This window comes from Danio rerio, chromosome 20 (assembly GCF_052040795.2).
Source record: "Danio rerio strain M-AB ecotype USA chromosome 20, GRCz13ab, whole genome shotgun sequence".
In the NCBI taxonomy this organism is placed as follows: Eukaryota; Metazoa; Chordata; class Actinopteri; order Cypriniformes; family Danionidae; genus Danio; species Danio rerio.
The window spans coordinates 1,784,317-1,798,697 of NC_141040.1; the positions used below are offsets into that span (position 1 = coordinate 1,784,317).

Below are 14,381 nucleotides of genomic sequence, written 5' to 3' on the forward strand. Positions count from 1 at the left end.
GCGCCCCCTACTGACGGATATCACACACACACACACACACACACGCACACACACACACACACACACACACTGTATACACGCAACTGTAATGATGTTTCTACTGTGTACAGACTGTATATTCCCTCCTCCTCTCCTAAACTCAACCATCTCTGCAATCAATCTGCACTTCAACTTCTTCACTATACTCATCACATCAGCACTAAAACAATAAACACACACAGTCAAAAATTACTGTTACTGGTTGTATTTGGTCCCCACAATGTTATGAATACCAGGAGCATGCACACACACACACACACACACACACACACAAACACACTCACATACATTCTCACACTCTCACGTCTACTCACACACACACACACACACACACACACACACACACACACACACACACACACACACACACACACACACACACACTTTTACTCACATACATTCACACACACACTCTCACACTTACTCATACATACACACACATATACTCAAAAACACACACACATACATTTACTCACACACTCACAACAAAACACACACACATATAAACACGCATACTCACATACACAAACACCCTCATATACATTCACACACACTCTGTCACACTTACTCCTACACACACACACACACACTCAAATACAAACACGCATATACTACGTCACACTCACTCTCTCACACAGACTCACTCATTCCCAATCAAATATACACACACACACACACACACTTACACACATATAGTCACACACATATATACATTTGAACATACACTCTCACATCACACACTCTCCCTCAAACAAGAATGCATATATACACCACACACACACACCGGTGTGTTTAGTCCCAAGCATGAAACATCACACGTGTGTGTGTCTGTGTGTGTGTGTGTGTGTGTGTGTGTGTGTGTGTGTGTGTGTGTGTGTGTGTGTGTGTGTGTGTGTGCTCTCTCTCAGTTCATTTAATGCTCCATCTAACACTCAGTCAGTGTTCGGGTTTGTTGACATGTGAGTCGTGGAGGGTTTGGGAGCTAAAGCTGGACAGACATGACCAAAACATCTTAAATGACACAAGAAGCACTTTAGACACACACACACACACACACACACACACACACACACACACACACACACACGCACACACACACACACACACACACACACACACACACACACACACACATTTACATTTGTGGATGATCTAAATATAATAGCTGCTGATTGTATTCACGCATTATAGCTGTAAACGTTACCTGTCCTGTTCTACATGTGGAAACAATAACTCTTGCTGAATTTTCAAACCTGTAATATGAGCTTTCCTCCTCTACCATTGGTCGAATCTACACGAGGCCCCGCCCCAAACTCAGATCATTGGCTGACTCGAACTGAAAGAGCCATTATACCTGTTCCACACCTAGACAAACGGCAGCATGTCAATCATCTGTTTACAGTGTACTCATATTATATAAGGTGTTTAAATATGTATAAACTAAAGACGAGAAGCATTTTCAAACATCAGGATATTGATTTTCCTACCATATTAGAAAGAATTACCCTCTTCATGTATTGTTATTATTATTATTATTATTATTATTATTATTTATGAACAGATATTATCGTGTTTTTATCGATTTATCGATTGCTAGACCCTAAAATACCATTGCAAACTGTCTAAAACCCTTGTGAGAGATGTCTGATGTCATGTTAAAATAATTTGTCAGCAAAAATAAATTAAAAAATCAAATAAAAAGTATTTTTATCATTTGAATTTACATAAAATTTAGTACCATCAATCATCATTCATTCATTTTCTTCTCGGCTTATTCCCTTTGGAATGAACCGCCAACTAATCCAGCATGTTTTACGCTGCGGATGCCCTTACAGCTTCTCCCACAGTCCAAAGACGTGGGGCACAGGTGAATTGGATAGGCTATAATAATAATAATAATAATAATAATAATAATAATAATAATAATAATTATTATTATATATATATATATAACATAGAAATGCATATATAATAAAAAATATATATATAATAAAATATATATATAATAAAGGGGCTAAGCTGAAATTTAATTAATGAATGAATAAATGAATGTGCAATAAATATACTTGCAAAATAATTACATTCATCGGCCACTTTATTAGGTACACCTGTCTAACTGCTCTTTAACGCAAATTTCTGATCAGCCAATCACATGGCAGCAACTCAATGCATTTAGGCATGCAGACATGGTCAAGACGATCTGCTGCAGCTCAACCCAAGCATCAGAATGGGGAAGAAAGGGGATTTAAGTGACTTTGAACGTGGCATGGTTGTTGGTGCCAGACGGGCTGCTCTGAGTATTTCAGAAACTGCTGATCTACTTGGATTTTCACGCACAACCATCCATTTAAACAGAGGTCAGAGGAGAATGGCCAGACTGGTTCCAGCTGATAGAAAGGCAACAGTAACTCAAATAAGCACTCGTTACAACCGAGGTCTGCAGAAGAGCATTTCTGAACACACAACACGTCCAACCTTTAGATGGTCGGGTCCGAATTTGGTGTCAACAACATGAAAGCATGGATCCATCCTGCCTTGTATCAGCGGTTCAGGCTGGTGGTGGTGGTGTAATGGTGTGGGGGAGATTTTCTTGGCACACTTTAGACTGATTAGTACCAATTGAGCATCATGTCAACGCCACAGCCTACCTGAGTATTGTTGCTGACCATGTCCATCCCTTAAAGACCACAGTGTCTCCATCTTCTGATGGCCACTTCCAGCAGGATGAAGCACCATGTCATAAAGCGCGAATCAATCCAATATAGCAGCTTTATATATATATATATATATATATATATATATATATATATATATATATATATATATATATATATATATATATATATATATATATGACGTTTCAGCTCAAAATACCTGCCCCTTTTCGGCTTTTGATCCTAATTGTGGTGTTTTGGTGACTGTCGCTTTAAATTCAAATGAGATTGTGCGCTTTTCAAAAGAGGGCGGAGCAACAAACACCTGTGCGTCAGCACATTGGCAGATTTACGACTCCATGGCGGATGGCAGCTTCTCACTCAGGGCTGTTTATGCTAATGAGGGAGAGACGGTCACTAGTGGGCGGGGCTTTCCCCCTCTGATGACACGTACAAAGCAAGAATGTCAATCAAAGTGTTTTCATCAAGTCTGATTACAACAAATACAATGACATATTTTCTGTCCATTATCAGCTGGATATTTCACCCACTGCTGCCACACATCTGTGTTTAAACCCCATATAAAAGTGTTTTTTGCATAATAGGTGCCCTTTAAGACTAGATTTGTGGTCCAGGGTCACGGATTAGTCATGTTCCTATGTGTGTATGCATTTATTTAATTTCTGATTGTATTTATATATGCATACATGCTTTATATAATCACTACTTTATTCTTTGTTTATGTAATGCGCAGTGCTTTAGTGCTACATTGCAAGTCGTGCCAATAAAGTTCATTTAAATAAAAATAATAACAATAATTGAGAGAAAGAGAGAGGGAGAGAGAGGGGGGAAGGAAAAACTAAGAATACACGGCAAACAACAAAGTGAATGAGTGAGCCGCTCGAGGCTGCAGGTACTGCGAGAAAATGAAAGAGAAAAAAACATAGACGAGCGCTTCAAACAGTCGCTTTGATAAACAAGGTTATGTGTATATAGTACCAGAGGAGTAAAGGTAGGCCAGGTTTATTAAAATAGCTGTTTTCATCTGCGCTTCCCCCTCTGCTTTGCTCCTCTCCCAGTTTGGAGCAGACTCTTCGCAGAGCAGCCCAATGCGCTCCAGACCCAGACCATCCGCTGAAAGACTGAACCCTGCAGTGTCTCGGGAACAACCTCATTTATTAGCTCTGGTTACTATGTGTGGCACGGTGGCTCAGTGGTTAGCGCTGTCGCCTCACAGCAAGAAGGTTGCAGGTTTGAGTTTCGGCTGGGCCAGCTGGCATTTCTGTGTGGAGTTTGCATGGTCACTAGAGGGCGGGGCTTACCCCCTCTGATGATGCGTACAAGGGGAGAATGTCAATCAAAGTGTTGATCAAGTCTGATGATAACCAATTAAACTAGAAAAGTAAAGCTCGTGAATAAACGTTAAGGTGGCTTGAGAAAGTCTCGCCTGAAGGTTTGAAGAAGTTTCAAAGTTTAAATAATTAAAGTAGTTTTAAAGAAGTTTGAAACAGTCGGCATAGATAGACACCTACATATAGGTTAGCATGTTTCTAGTGTGGGTTGGCATGTTTTTTGCCAAGTGGTTGCTAGGGTGTTTCTAGGTGGTTGTTAGGGTATTCTGAATAATTGCCAAGCCGTTGCTAGGGTGTTCTGAGTCATTACTAAGGTGTTAGGTGGTTGCTAGGGCATTCTGAGTGGTTGCTAGGTGGTTACTAAGACGTTGCTAGGGTGTTTTGGCCGGTTTTTAAGAGCGTCACTAGGTGGCTGCTAAGGTGTTTTAGGTAGTTGCTAAGCCATGTTCTGAGTGGTTGCTAAGGTGTTCTAAGTGGTTATTAAAGTGTTGCTAGGCGGTTGCTAATGTGTTCTAAATGGTTGCTAGGCAGTTACAAAGGTATTGCTAGGGTGTTCTGAGTGGTTACTGAGGCATTGCTAGGGTGTTCTAGGTGGTTGTTAAGGCATTGCTAGGTGGTTGCTAAGGTGTTCCGAGTGGTTGTTAGACGGTTGCTAGGGTGTTCTATGTGGTTGCTAAGGCATTTCTAGGTGGTTGTCAGGGTGTTCTAGGTGGTTACTAAGGTGTTACTAGGTGGTTCATATGGTGTTCTGAGAGGTTTCTAAAGTGTTACTAGATGGTTGCTAAAGTGTTGCTAGGCGGTTGCTAATGTGTCGAGGGATGTCGAGGGAGCTGTCGCGGATTCTGACGCCTTAGACACGGATATAACTGAGGGGGTGGGTGGTGATGGTAGTGTCACGGACGCCGACCTCTCTTTTCTGCCGTCCTAGTTTGGACATAACTGAGGGCGTGGGTGGTGAGGGTAGTGTCGCGAACGCCAACCTCTCTTTTCTGCCGTCCTAGATGCGGATATAACTGAGGGCGCGGGTGGTGAGGGTAGTGTCGGGGATGGCGCCCTCTCTATTCTGCCGCCCTAGACGCGGATATACCTTAGGGTGCGGGTGGTGAGAATTAGTGTTGTGAGCGCCGCCCTCTCTATCCTGTCGCCCTAGACGCGGATATAACTGAGGGCGCAGGTGGTGAGGGCAGTGTAGGGGACGTCGCCCTCTCTATTCTGCCGCCCTAAATGCGATTATAACTGAGGCCGCGGGTGGTGAGGGCAGTGTCGGGGACGTCGCCCTCTCTATTCTGCCACCCTAGGCGGCCGCCTAGGTCGCCTCTATGGACGTGCCGGCCCTGGCTGTGCCAGATTTATGCCAAATCTCGGCCAGAATACTTTGCTACATGGGAGCATGTTGGCTTTCTCAAGCCATCATAATTACTAATTGTTTAACCATTTGTAGTGGGTCATATTCACACACTGCTGACACACAACTGTGTTTAAACCCTCATAAAGATAATATCAGCATTATAGCTCCCCTTTAAATTATTGTGAATGTGATAACACCCTTTAAGCTGATGTGTTTTTTCGTGTTTTTGTCGACAGTCCATTGTCAGTCTTCCCTTTAGTGGACGTCTTGTTCCTCTTTGTAATGGTCACTGGCATGATCTTCAGATTGGGATGTTATAAAGATGTGACCTGATGTGCTGACAGTAACACTGTGTACTTTCCTCGAAATCCCTCTCATTTTCACAGCTGTGGCTGAATATGTGTGTGTGTGTGTCTTGTATTCCTTTTGTTATGGAGACCAAAGTATAAAAATAGCTGTAAATTGTGACCTTGTGGGGACATGAGGAATACGGCTCATGAATCAGACAGAATGAAGTATAGTGAAGATGTAAACGTACAGATTGATTGCTGTGAGGGTTGAGTTTAGGGGGGAGAGGAGGAGAGAATATAAAGTCTGAACAGTAGAACCGTTATTACAGCTATGAGGAGAGACCATAAAGATAGCTGTGCGAGTGCATTTTATGGTTAGCACTGCTAAAACCACCATTCAGATGTTGCATTTCAGACATTTGTCAGGTTTTTTGTCCTCAAACTGGAACCGCTCTTCCCCAGACTTGAACCTGGTCGTCGTGGTGGACTTTAAGTTGAATGATCAGCTCATCACTGTCAGTCCCACAGCAGTGAATTAATCAGAAGAGCTCTGATGTGGGACACCCATTGTGAGCTTCTGTTTACAGTAGAAATTTGACCTGACAACAGTTTTATTTACCGCTATCTCATGGCAAATAAAGAACTCATCATGGCTTTGTCCAGATATCCTGAGTTACTTGATGTATCTTTAAGTGCTTATCATAGCATATTCTTTTCCTATTTCTAAGGGGTTCGTTATTGTCGTTATTACATCATGTTTATAATATCGCATCACATGGGCACTTTTGAACCCTTTCACGCGTACAATCACACTGGTGTGATCAGTCTTGGCTGGTCTATGTAGCGTACAGTCACACTGGTGTGATTATCCTTCACTGGTCTCTGAAGCACACAATCACATCGGTGTGATCAGCCTTAAGTGGTCTCTGAAGCATGCAATCACACCGGTGTGATCAGCCTTAACTGGTCTCTAAAGCATGCAATCACACCGGTGTGATTAGAAAATTTAACGCGCATGTCATCAACTGATAATAAATCAGAAATCTTTTAGAAATATTATTTTTACATTACCGTAAATGCTGGGTTTAGGGTTGAGGTAGGGGTAAAAGCTACTAAAATACCATTTATGTGTAATTTAATAAATAATATAAATTCTTCTAGTTATCTTCCGATCGCAGCCGTATCCCTGCTAGCAACAACGGTGGTGCTCTTTACCAGTCATATAACAAATAATACGATCATTATTAAGATGTTTAAAAGACAAAATAGATGTTCTATTACATATTTGAGAATCAGAATATCAGAAATTTCACTGAAATAGAACTGCAGTTCTGTATGCGCCCCCTGCTGGAAGAGAATGAGTCTGCAATTTTAATCAGCATTTATACAGTTATAGGCCTGTGCCAGTATGCTTTGCTCATCAGCCAATCAGAATCAAGCATTCAACATACACCCATATATTTACAAACACGTTGCATCAAAATATTCCTCTATATAACCAAATAGATATTTTAAATAAAAATTCTAATAATTTTTCATCATCCCATACAATAGAAACACAGAAGTATGCTATTGCTTCAGGTATAAACAAGACCTTAATATTGAGATGCACACAGGTCATCAATTCCCATCATTTTCGATCAGCAACAAAGATACATCATATCAAATCTCAGCACTTTGTGTCAGTGTTGGAGAAGAAGCCTCAGTTTCAGCAGGAAAGAGCCAGAAACACCTCTGAGGGTCCACAGAAAATCAATAGGTGAGGCCTGCTGCCATACTGCGCTGCTGGGACAGACATTACAGTGCATTAGATAGGTCGCCGCGCCAGAAATACATCCTACTGTAGATTTCCCTGTTAGAAACCAAATCAAAGTCTCTGCCGTACCAAAAGGAAAATCAATATGTACACCAGCGCAAAGGCACAGACCTCCCCCTAAAGCCAAACACAAATGAGGAAGCAGAATGCATGAGCTACATTTGTAAAAATCACCTTAGCGCAGGTTTACATCAATGCAACCCAGAAATGTCACACTTACATTTTGTCGTCGTTCCCTGCTGAGTCTTTATTTCTGCTCACGCATTTAGTATGTGTCAGAGGAAACAGCCATAAATTATGTTTTTCAATAACGACTTTTTTCAAATGTGCCATGAACAATTTATGTCTCTCATATTTCTTTATGTCGAGCTCGTGTTGTAAATGTGAAGCCTGTATTGCATTATAATGCATTATAATACTGTCAGTGGCATACAGAGCGGTCCAACGGCAGACTAGACAAACAGCCTGTGCACATACACAGACAATAGCCAGCAACTGAAAGACACACTTAAATACACAGTGGAAGAACAAACTGCATGTCGAACAGGTGATAATTAAGCACACGGACGACCTGTGCAACAGGTACTGTATGTTGATCCTGGAACATCATTCCTATTCCAAATTGTAAACCATACTTAATCCAACACAGGCTCATTCTGAGAACGTATTTTGGAGACCGCGAATTATGTAGGCGGAGGTATCTATGGCTGCATTTCATTTTTTTAAGCGAACGATACGGGGCGGTATGACGCCCTTCCTTTTGGTGCTTACCAGCCGACCGCTTACCTCCGTGTGGAGGGCTTTCCCGCTGCAACCAGTTTGTCCAGCTAGCTCGTCGTGTACGTCGGCGGACTTGAGACGCAGAGAGGAGTTGACCATAATGATGACAATGGTTTTAGTCTGGGGAAGAGCGGTTCTAGAAATCAAGTAAGACCTAAACAGAATCCAAAAAATAAAATGAACAAGTGAATAACAGGGTGAGAATGTGGTAAAATCCGAAAACATGGTAAAAGTCAAACGAGGGCTTTTCTTTTTCTGGATGGCTTTTGTAAATCGTCAGTTGGGTTTAGGGAAGTAAATTGGTGGGCGGGTCAAACTGTAAAATTAATTGGGTTTAGGTAAGGAGGAGGGTGGGTCGGTCGATTGGCCGGTCGCCCAGTCAATCATTCAGTCATTTAGTCGCTCGGCATCGGCCTCAGGTGGGTTCATGCGAAAACAGCACAGGTGCGAACGGCACTCATGAAAGACATTTGAGATACGAAAAACACATCAGGCTCACATACATTTTGTCTGGGCCAAAGGAAGACCACTAGTGCCGCATTACTACCTAAAGTGGCCCACATTCAAATGCTATCTGGGATGTTTCACTTTTAGGTTCCTTTTGACAGTGGAAACGGCCATAAAAGTGTATCGTACTACCACTCGGTGGAAACAGGCCACAACAGAGCACCTTTGGGATGTGATGCAATAAGAGATTTACATCATGGATGTGCGGCCAACAACCGCAGTTATAATATCAATTTGATAACTACTGAATTATGGCAGACCACAGTGCCTTGCTATTTGAGTAACCCCTTTTTTAAAGACACGGTTCACACAAAAGTACAAAAAAGTACTCACCATCCATTTAACCCAACCAGGGCTCATTGTGGAAACGTAGCCCCACTGACGTTTCTGGAGACTGTGAAATACGTCCTGGGAGGTACATATTCGAGCATTTTTTGTTTTTGCGATTACACGAGAGGCCACTGTGCACGATTTTTCGCGTCTCGGAAGCCTTTCGGGAGCGTGCGCCGTTCGTGCCCGCGATGTTCTCGCGTGAAAAGCTGCCGTCCGTCTGACTGACTGGCTGAACGACTGAACGATCAACCGGGCGGCCAATCAGCCGACCCAGCCGCCCTCCTCCTCCTCCTCCTCCTTCCCTAAACCCAAGCGACGATTTGCAAAAGCCATCCAGAAAAAAAAGCAAAAGCCCTGGTCTGATTTTGACCGCGTTTTCGGATCTCGCCCCGTTGCGAACTCGTTCACTTTTATTGTTTTGGATTGTTTTTCATCTTACCTGATTTCTGGAACCGCTCTTCCCCGGACTCAATCCCGGTCATCGCAGCGGCCGGCTCATCCTCCCTCTGGGCCTCCGCTTCGCTGATGTAACGCTGCGAGCTAAGCGGACAAACTGGTTGAGGCGGGAAAGCTCTACACACTGAGGCGAGCCGTCCGCAGCGTTCGCTCAATAAAAATTAAAAAAACGCGGCCATACGTACCTCCGGCCACGTAAATCGCGATCTCCAGAAACGTCAGCGGGACTATGTTTCCAGAATGAGCTTAGGTTGATTTAACCTCGGGTAATTCTAAACGTTTCCTTTCTTTCTGTGTAACTCAAGAGGAGCATATTTTGAGGAATCCTGGAAATAAATGAAACAACGAAAGCAAATGCTCACCGGTTTCCAACATTTGTCAAAATACCATCTTTGTGTTCGACAGAAGAAAGAATCCCTTACAGGTCTGGAGGATGAGAAACGATGACAGGATATTCCCTGAGCTTGTAGTTTTAGTGTGTTTCATGCTGACTGCGTATTACCGCACAGTCTCTGTCACACCGAATGCTGGTTTGGGATAAACGCTGGATGCGCTCCCCATAAAGCAGCCCAGTGTCGGCAGAATAATGAAGGTTAATGATGAATGAATAGCGTTCACAGTGTTGACAGGTGTTGACCGTCCCTACAATCACAGACTGATGAGGAGGATCTGAACGCTCTTCATGGCATAATGCTGCTTATTATTAAAGGCTTATTGGCAACCAGATCACGCTTCTGATTGGTTCATCCAGTCATGTAAAGATCAGCTACTAGCATGTCACACTATCGAAAAGAAATGGCTTGTTTTTTTTATATCTGTATAATAAAAGCCTGCCGAGGTCATGCTCCATGCTGAATAAAGTCACTCTGCTGTGGCCTTGTGTACAGCGTTTATCAAGTGATCACATATGAATAGAGCACAACAGATGCTGGCTGAGGTAAAGAATGAATTTATTTTATCCAAGGAGAAACTGTAGATCTTAAAGACGGACTCATTGTGAGCTCGGCTTTTGTTGAACCCATTAGCTTTAACTCATCTCATTTATTAACACTTTTGTCTTTAACGGTGGAACGAGTGAAGAAAAACTACATTATGCAAATCATAAAACACCACCAATAAAGAAGTCACTGCAAGCAAAGTGTGCCAGGAAAGATAAACGTCACAAAAAAACACAATCAAGACAAAAATCAAGCAACAATACTGAAATAATTAGCATCAATTAGCATAAGCTTATTATTTCTACAGCCTCATCATACAAATATAAATGAATATCTTTCTGTCATGGAAGCGGCACGGTGGCGCAGTGGGTAGCACAATCACCTCACAGCAAGAAGGTCGCTGGTTCAAGCCTCGGCTGGGTTAGTTGGCATTTCTGAGTGGAGTTTGCATGTTCTCCCTGTGTTCCCGTGTTGCCTGTTCTCCCGTGTTCCCCCACAAGTCCAAACACATGCACTATAGAGGAATTGGGTAGGCTAAATTGTCTATAGTGTATGTGTGTGAATGAACCATCAACTTATCCAGCACATTTTTTACGCAGCGGATGCCCTTCCAGCTGCAACTCATCACTGGGAAACACTCATACACACACATACACTACGGACAATTTGAGCTTACTACATTCACCTGTACTGCATGTCTTTGGACTTGTGGGAGAAAACCGGAGCACCCGGAGGAAACCCACGCCAACACGGGGAGAACATGCAAACTCCACACAGAAACGCCAACTGATCCAGCCGAGGCTCGAACCAGTGAACTTTTAGCTGTGAGGTAAACGGCACTATCTACTGCGCCACCGCGTCGCTCCCTAAACTGTGGTGTGTTGTAGTGTAATATACCCTTTAGTTAAACTACAGTATTGGGCCATTTGCTTATAAGACTACAGTTGTTGTGTTACCATAGCAACTGTAGAGTTACCACAACAGATCCCTGCTGAAAAATCCAGCTTAAACCAGCCTAAGCTGGTTGGCTTCCTCCCAATTTGCATACTAATTAGAATTTCGAAAATAAAATTAGTATGTCCCAAACTGTAGTACATTGAAAAGAGTATGCCAAAGGTTACAGAATGGTCGACTATTTATATATGCTAACCGCTAATATTACCCACAATACATTGTGCGTTGGATGTCAGTTTGATTAGAACTACAAACTTGGGTAAAAGGTGTAAAGAAACTACAAACATGGTGGATGCAAACTCAAACCCCAAAACAACTACAATTTCTAGTTGTTTTCTGGTTCAAAAACACTACAGATTTAACTATAAATTACTGCAGTTTTTAGGTAAATGCATTTAAATTCAAATAAAACTTCAAATATAATCACTTTGGTAATCTAAAATATCTTTCAGATCTCGTTGTAATCAGAGAACCACCCATTGAAAATCAAGCTATAATGAGATAAACTGTGGTGTGTTGTAGTATGATATACCCTATAGTTTAACTACAGTATTGGGTCATTGGTTTATATAACTTCAGTTGTTGTGTTACCATAGCAACTGTGAAATTTCCACAACAGATTAATTATTGTGGTGCGTCCCAATTTGCATACTATCCATCCTAAATAGTATTCGAAAATAAAATTAGTATGTCAAAAACCGTAGTATGTTGAAAAGAGTATGCCAAAGGGTAAAGTACGGTTGACTATTTCCGATTGAAATTCAAAGTGTAGAACCCTTCATATGCTAACCGCTAATATCACCCATAATACACTGTAGGTTGGATGTCAGTTTGATTAGAACTACAAATTTAGGTAAAAAGTGTAAACAAACTACAAACATGGCGGATGCAAACTCAATAAATCAAAAACAAATACAATCTCTTTTTTTCTGGTTCAAAAACACTACAGATTTTAAATTATCACCGTTTTTTTGAGGTAAATAAATTTAAATAAAAATAAATAAATTCAATGGTGCCAATAGCCTAGTGGTCAGTGCGTCGACATATATAGCACCCTGGTGTTCGTGGTGACCTGAGTTTGATTGCCTGCTCGAGGTCCTTTGCCAATCCTTCCCCTCTCTCTGCTCCCCATAGTTAATTTAGCTTTCAGATCTCATTGTAATCAGAGTACCACCTATTGAAACTCAAACTATATTGAGATTATATGTCTTGTGTTCTTTTAAATGTGTAGTTATTATGTTACGTGTATTTGTTTACTCCCCAATACTAATTGCTTCATTTCTTGCCAGGAAAAGAGTGTAAAAACTGGCTCAGCTTACCCCAGTCCACGCTCTGTTGATATCAGCTGTATTGATCGAAGACGATGTTGCCATAATGTTTGAGGAGTCAGAAACGTGTTTCCCTTCCAACAGAACATGATGTTTCCTCCCAGCAGACATCGCTGAACTCACCTCTGATCCGCTGGCCCTTTAATTTTACATGAATGTTTGTCTGTTCCTCTTCTTCTGCCTGTGTTTGATTGATTGTGGTGTCTGTATTAAAGTCATACGTCAGTTTCACTCAGTCGCATGTGGTTTGTCCTCATCGTGGGCTCTTCTGGATATTAGCGAGATTCACCAAAAACCATAAAGCACTGAATCTTTGAGAGACGAGAATTAAAGACTGATGTCCACGAGCACAGCGCAGCTCCAGAGCATCAGCTGTTCAATTTCTCATCGCTCACAAACAACACGAGCTGCATTGCCGGTTCCACAAGCACTGCATCGCACATAAACAATACAAAAGACAGTAGTTTAGTAAATATTGTAGGGTTTTTCAGTCATCCTGTAGTAAAGGGCTTGAGTTCTTTTGTTGTGGACATTCTACAGCTACTATGGTAAGCAAACAACTATAGTGATATAAACAGATGACCCAATACAGTATTTATCTACAACTGTAGGGTATATTTTACAGTACACCACAGTTTACTAACTGAAGTATACTACTGTTGTTAAGGGTGGGATATTTATATGGATACACCTTAATCAAATGGGAATGGTTGGTGAAATTAGCGTCCTGTTTGTGGCACATTAGTATATGTGAGGGGGCAAACTTTTTAAGACGGGTGGTGACCATGGTGGTTTTGAAGTCGGCCATCTTGGATCCAACTTTTGTTTTTTTAGTAGGAAGAGGGTCATGTGACACGTCAAACTTTTTGGGAATTTCACAAGACAATCAATGGTGTGCTTGGTTTTAACGTAACTGTATCCTTTCATGAGTTATTTACAAGTTTCTGACCACTTAAAATGTGTTCAATGTGCTGCCTGCTGTGTTGGATTGTCAATGCAAGCCTCTTCTCCCACTCTTCACAGAATGATAGCAACAGCGCAGGAGAAACGCCAGCACAGGCTTCCAGTATCTGTAGTTTTAGGTGCTGCACATCTTGTATCTTTGCAGCTGTATTGACGACGACCGGGTTCAAGTCCGGGGAAGAGCGGTTCCAGAAATCAGGTAAGCAACAGAATGCAAAAAATTAAACACGAGTGAACAACAGGGTGAGAATGTGGTAAAATCTGAAAACGTGGTAAAAATCAGACGAGGGCTTTTCTTTTTCTGGATGGCTTTCGTAAATCGTTGGTTGGGTTTAGGGCAGTAAGCAGGTAGGCGGGTCAATCTGTAAAATTGGTTAGGTTTAAGGAAGGAGGAGGGTGGGTCGTCGATTGGCCGGTCGTCCAGTCAATCATTCAGTCGGTTAACACGAGAACAGCGCGGGTGCAAACGGCCCTCGCGAGAGACATTTGAGATCTGAAAAAGCACACATGGTGGCCTCTCGCGTAAACAAAACCTGCAAAAATACATACCTCCCGGGAATACCTCTCCAGAAACATCCGCATGACTACGTTTTCATGCTGCGTTCACACCAGATACAGAACAC

The 14,381-nt window shown here is 42.0% G+C and overlaps 1 protein-coding gene across 2 annotated transcripts in view; it reads right to left on the minus strand.

Moving 5' to 3' along the window:
- Positions 1 to 13,173, minus strand: part of ptprk (protein tyrosine phosphatase receptor type K) — a 300,910-nt gene extending 287,737 nt beyond the window's left edge. The window contains 1 exon segment of one of the 2 annotated variants that reach the window (NM_001443271.1): positions 12,787 to 13,173. The gene's annotated coding sequence lies outside the window, so the exon portion shown is untranslated. 2 annotated transcript variants of the gene reach the window in all.
- Positions 13,174 to 14,381: the final 1,208 nt, after the last annotated feature.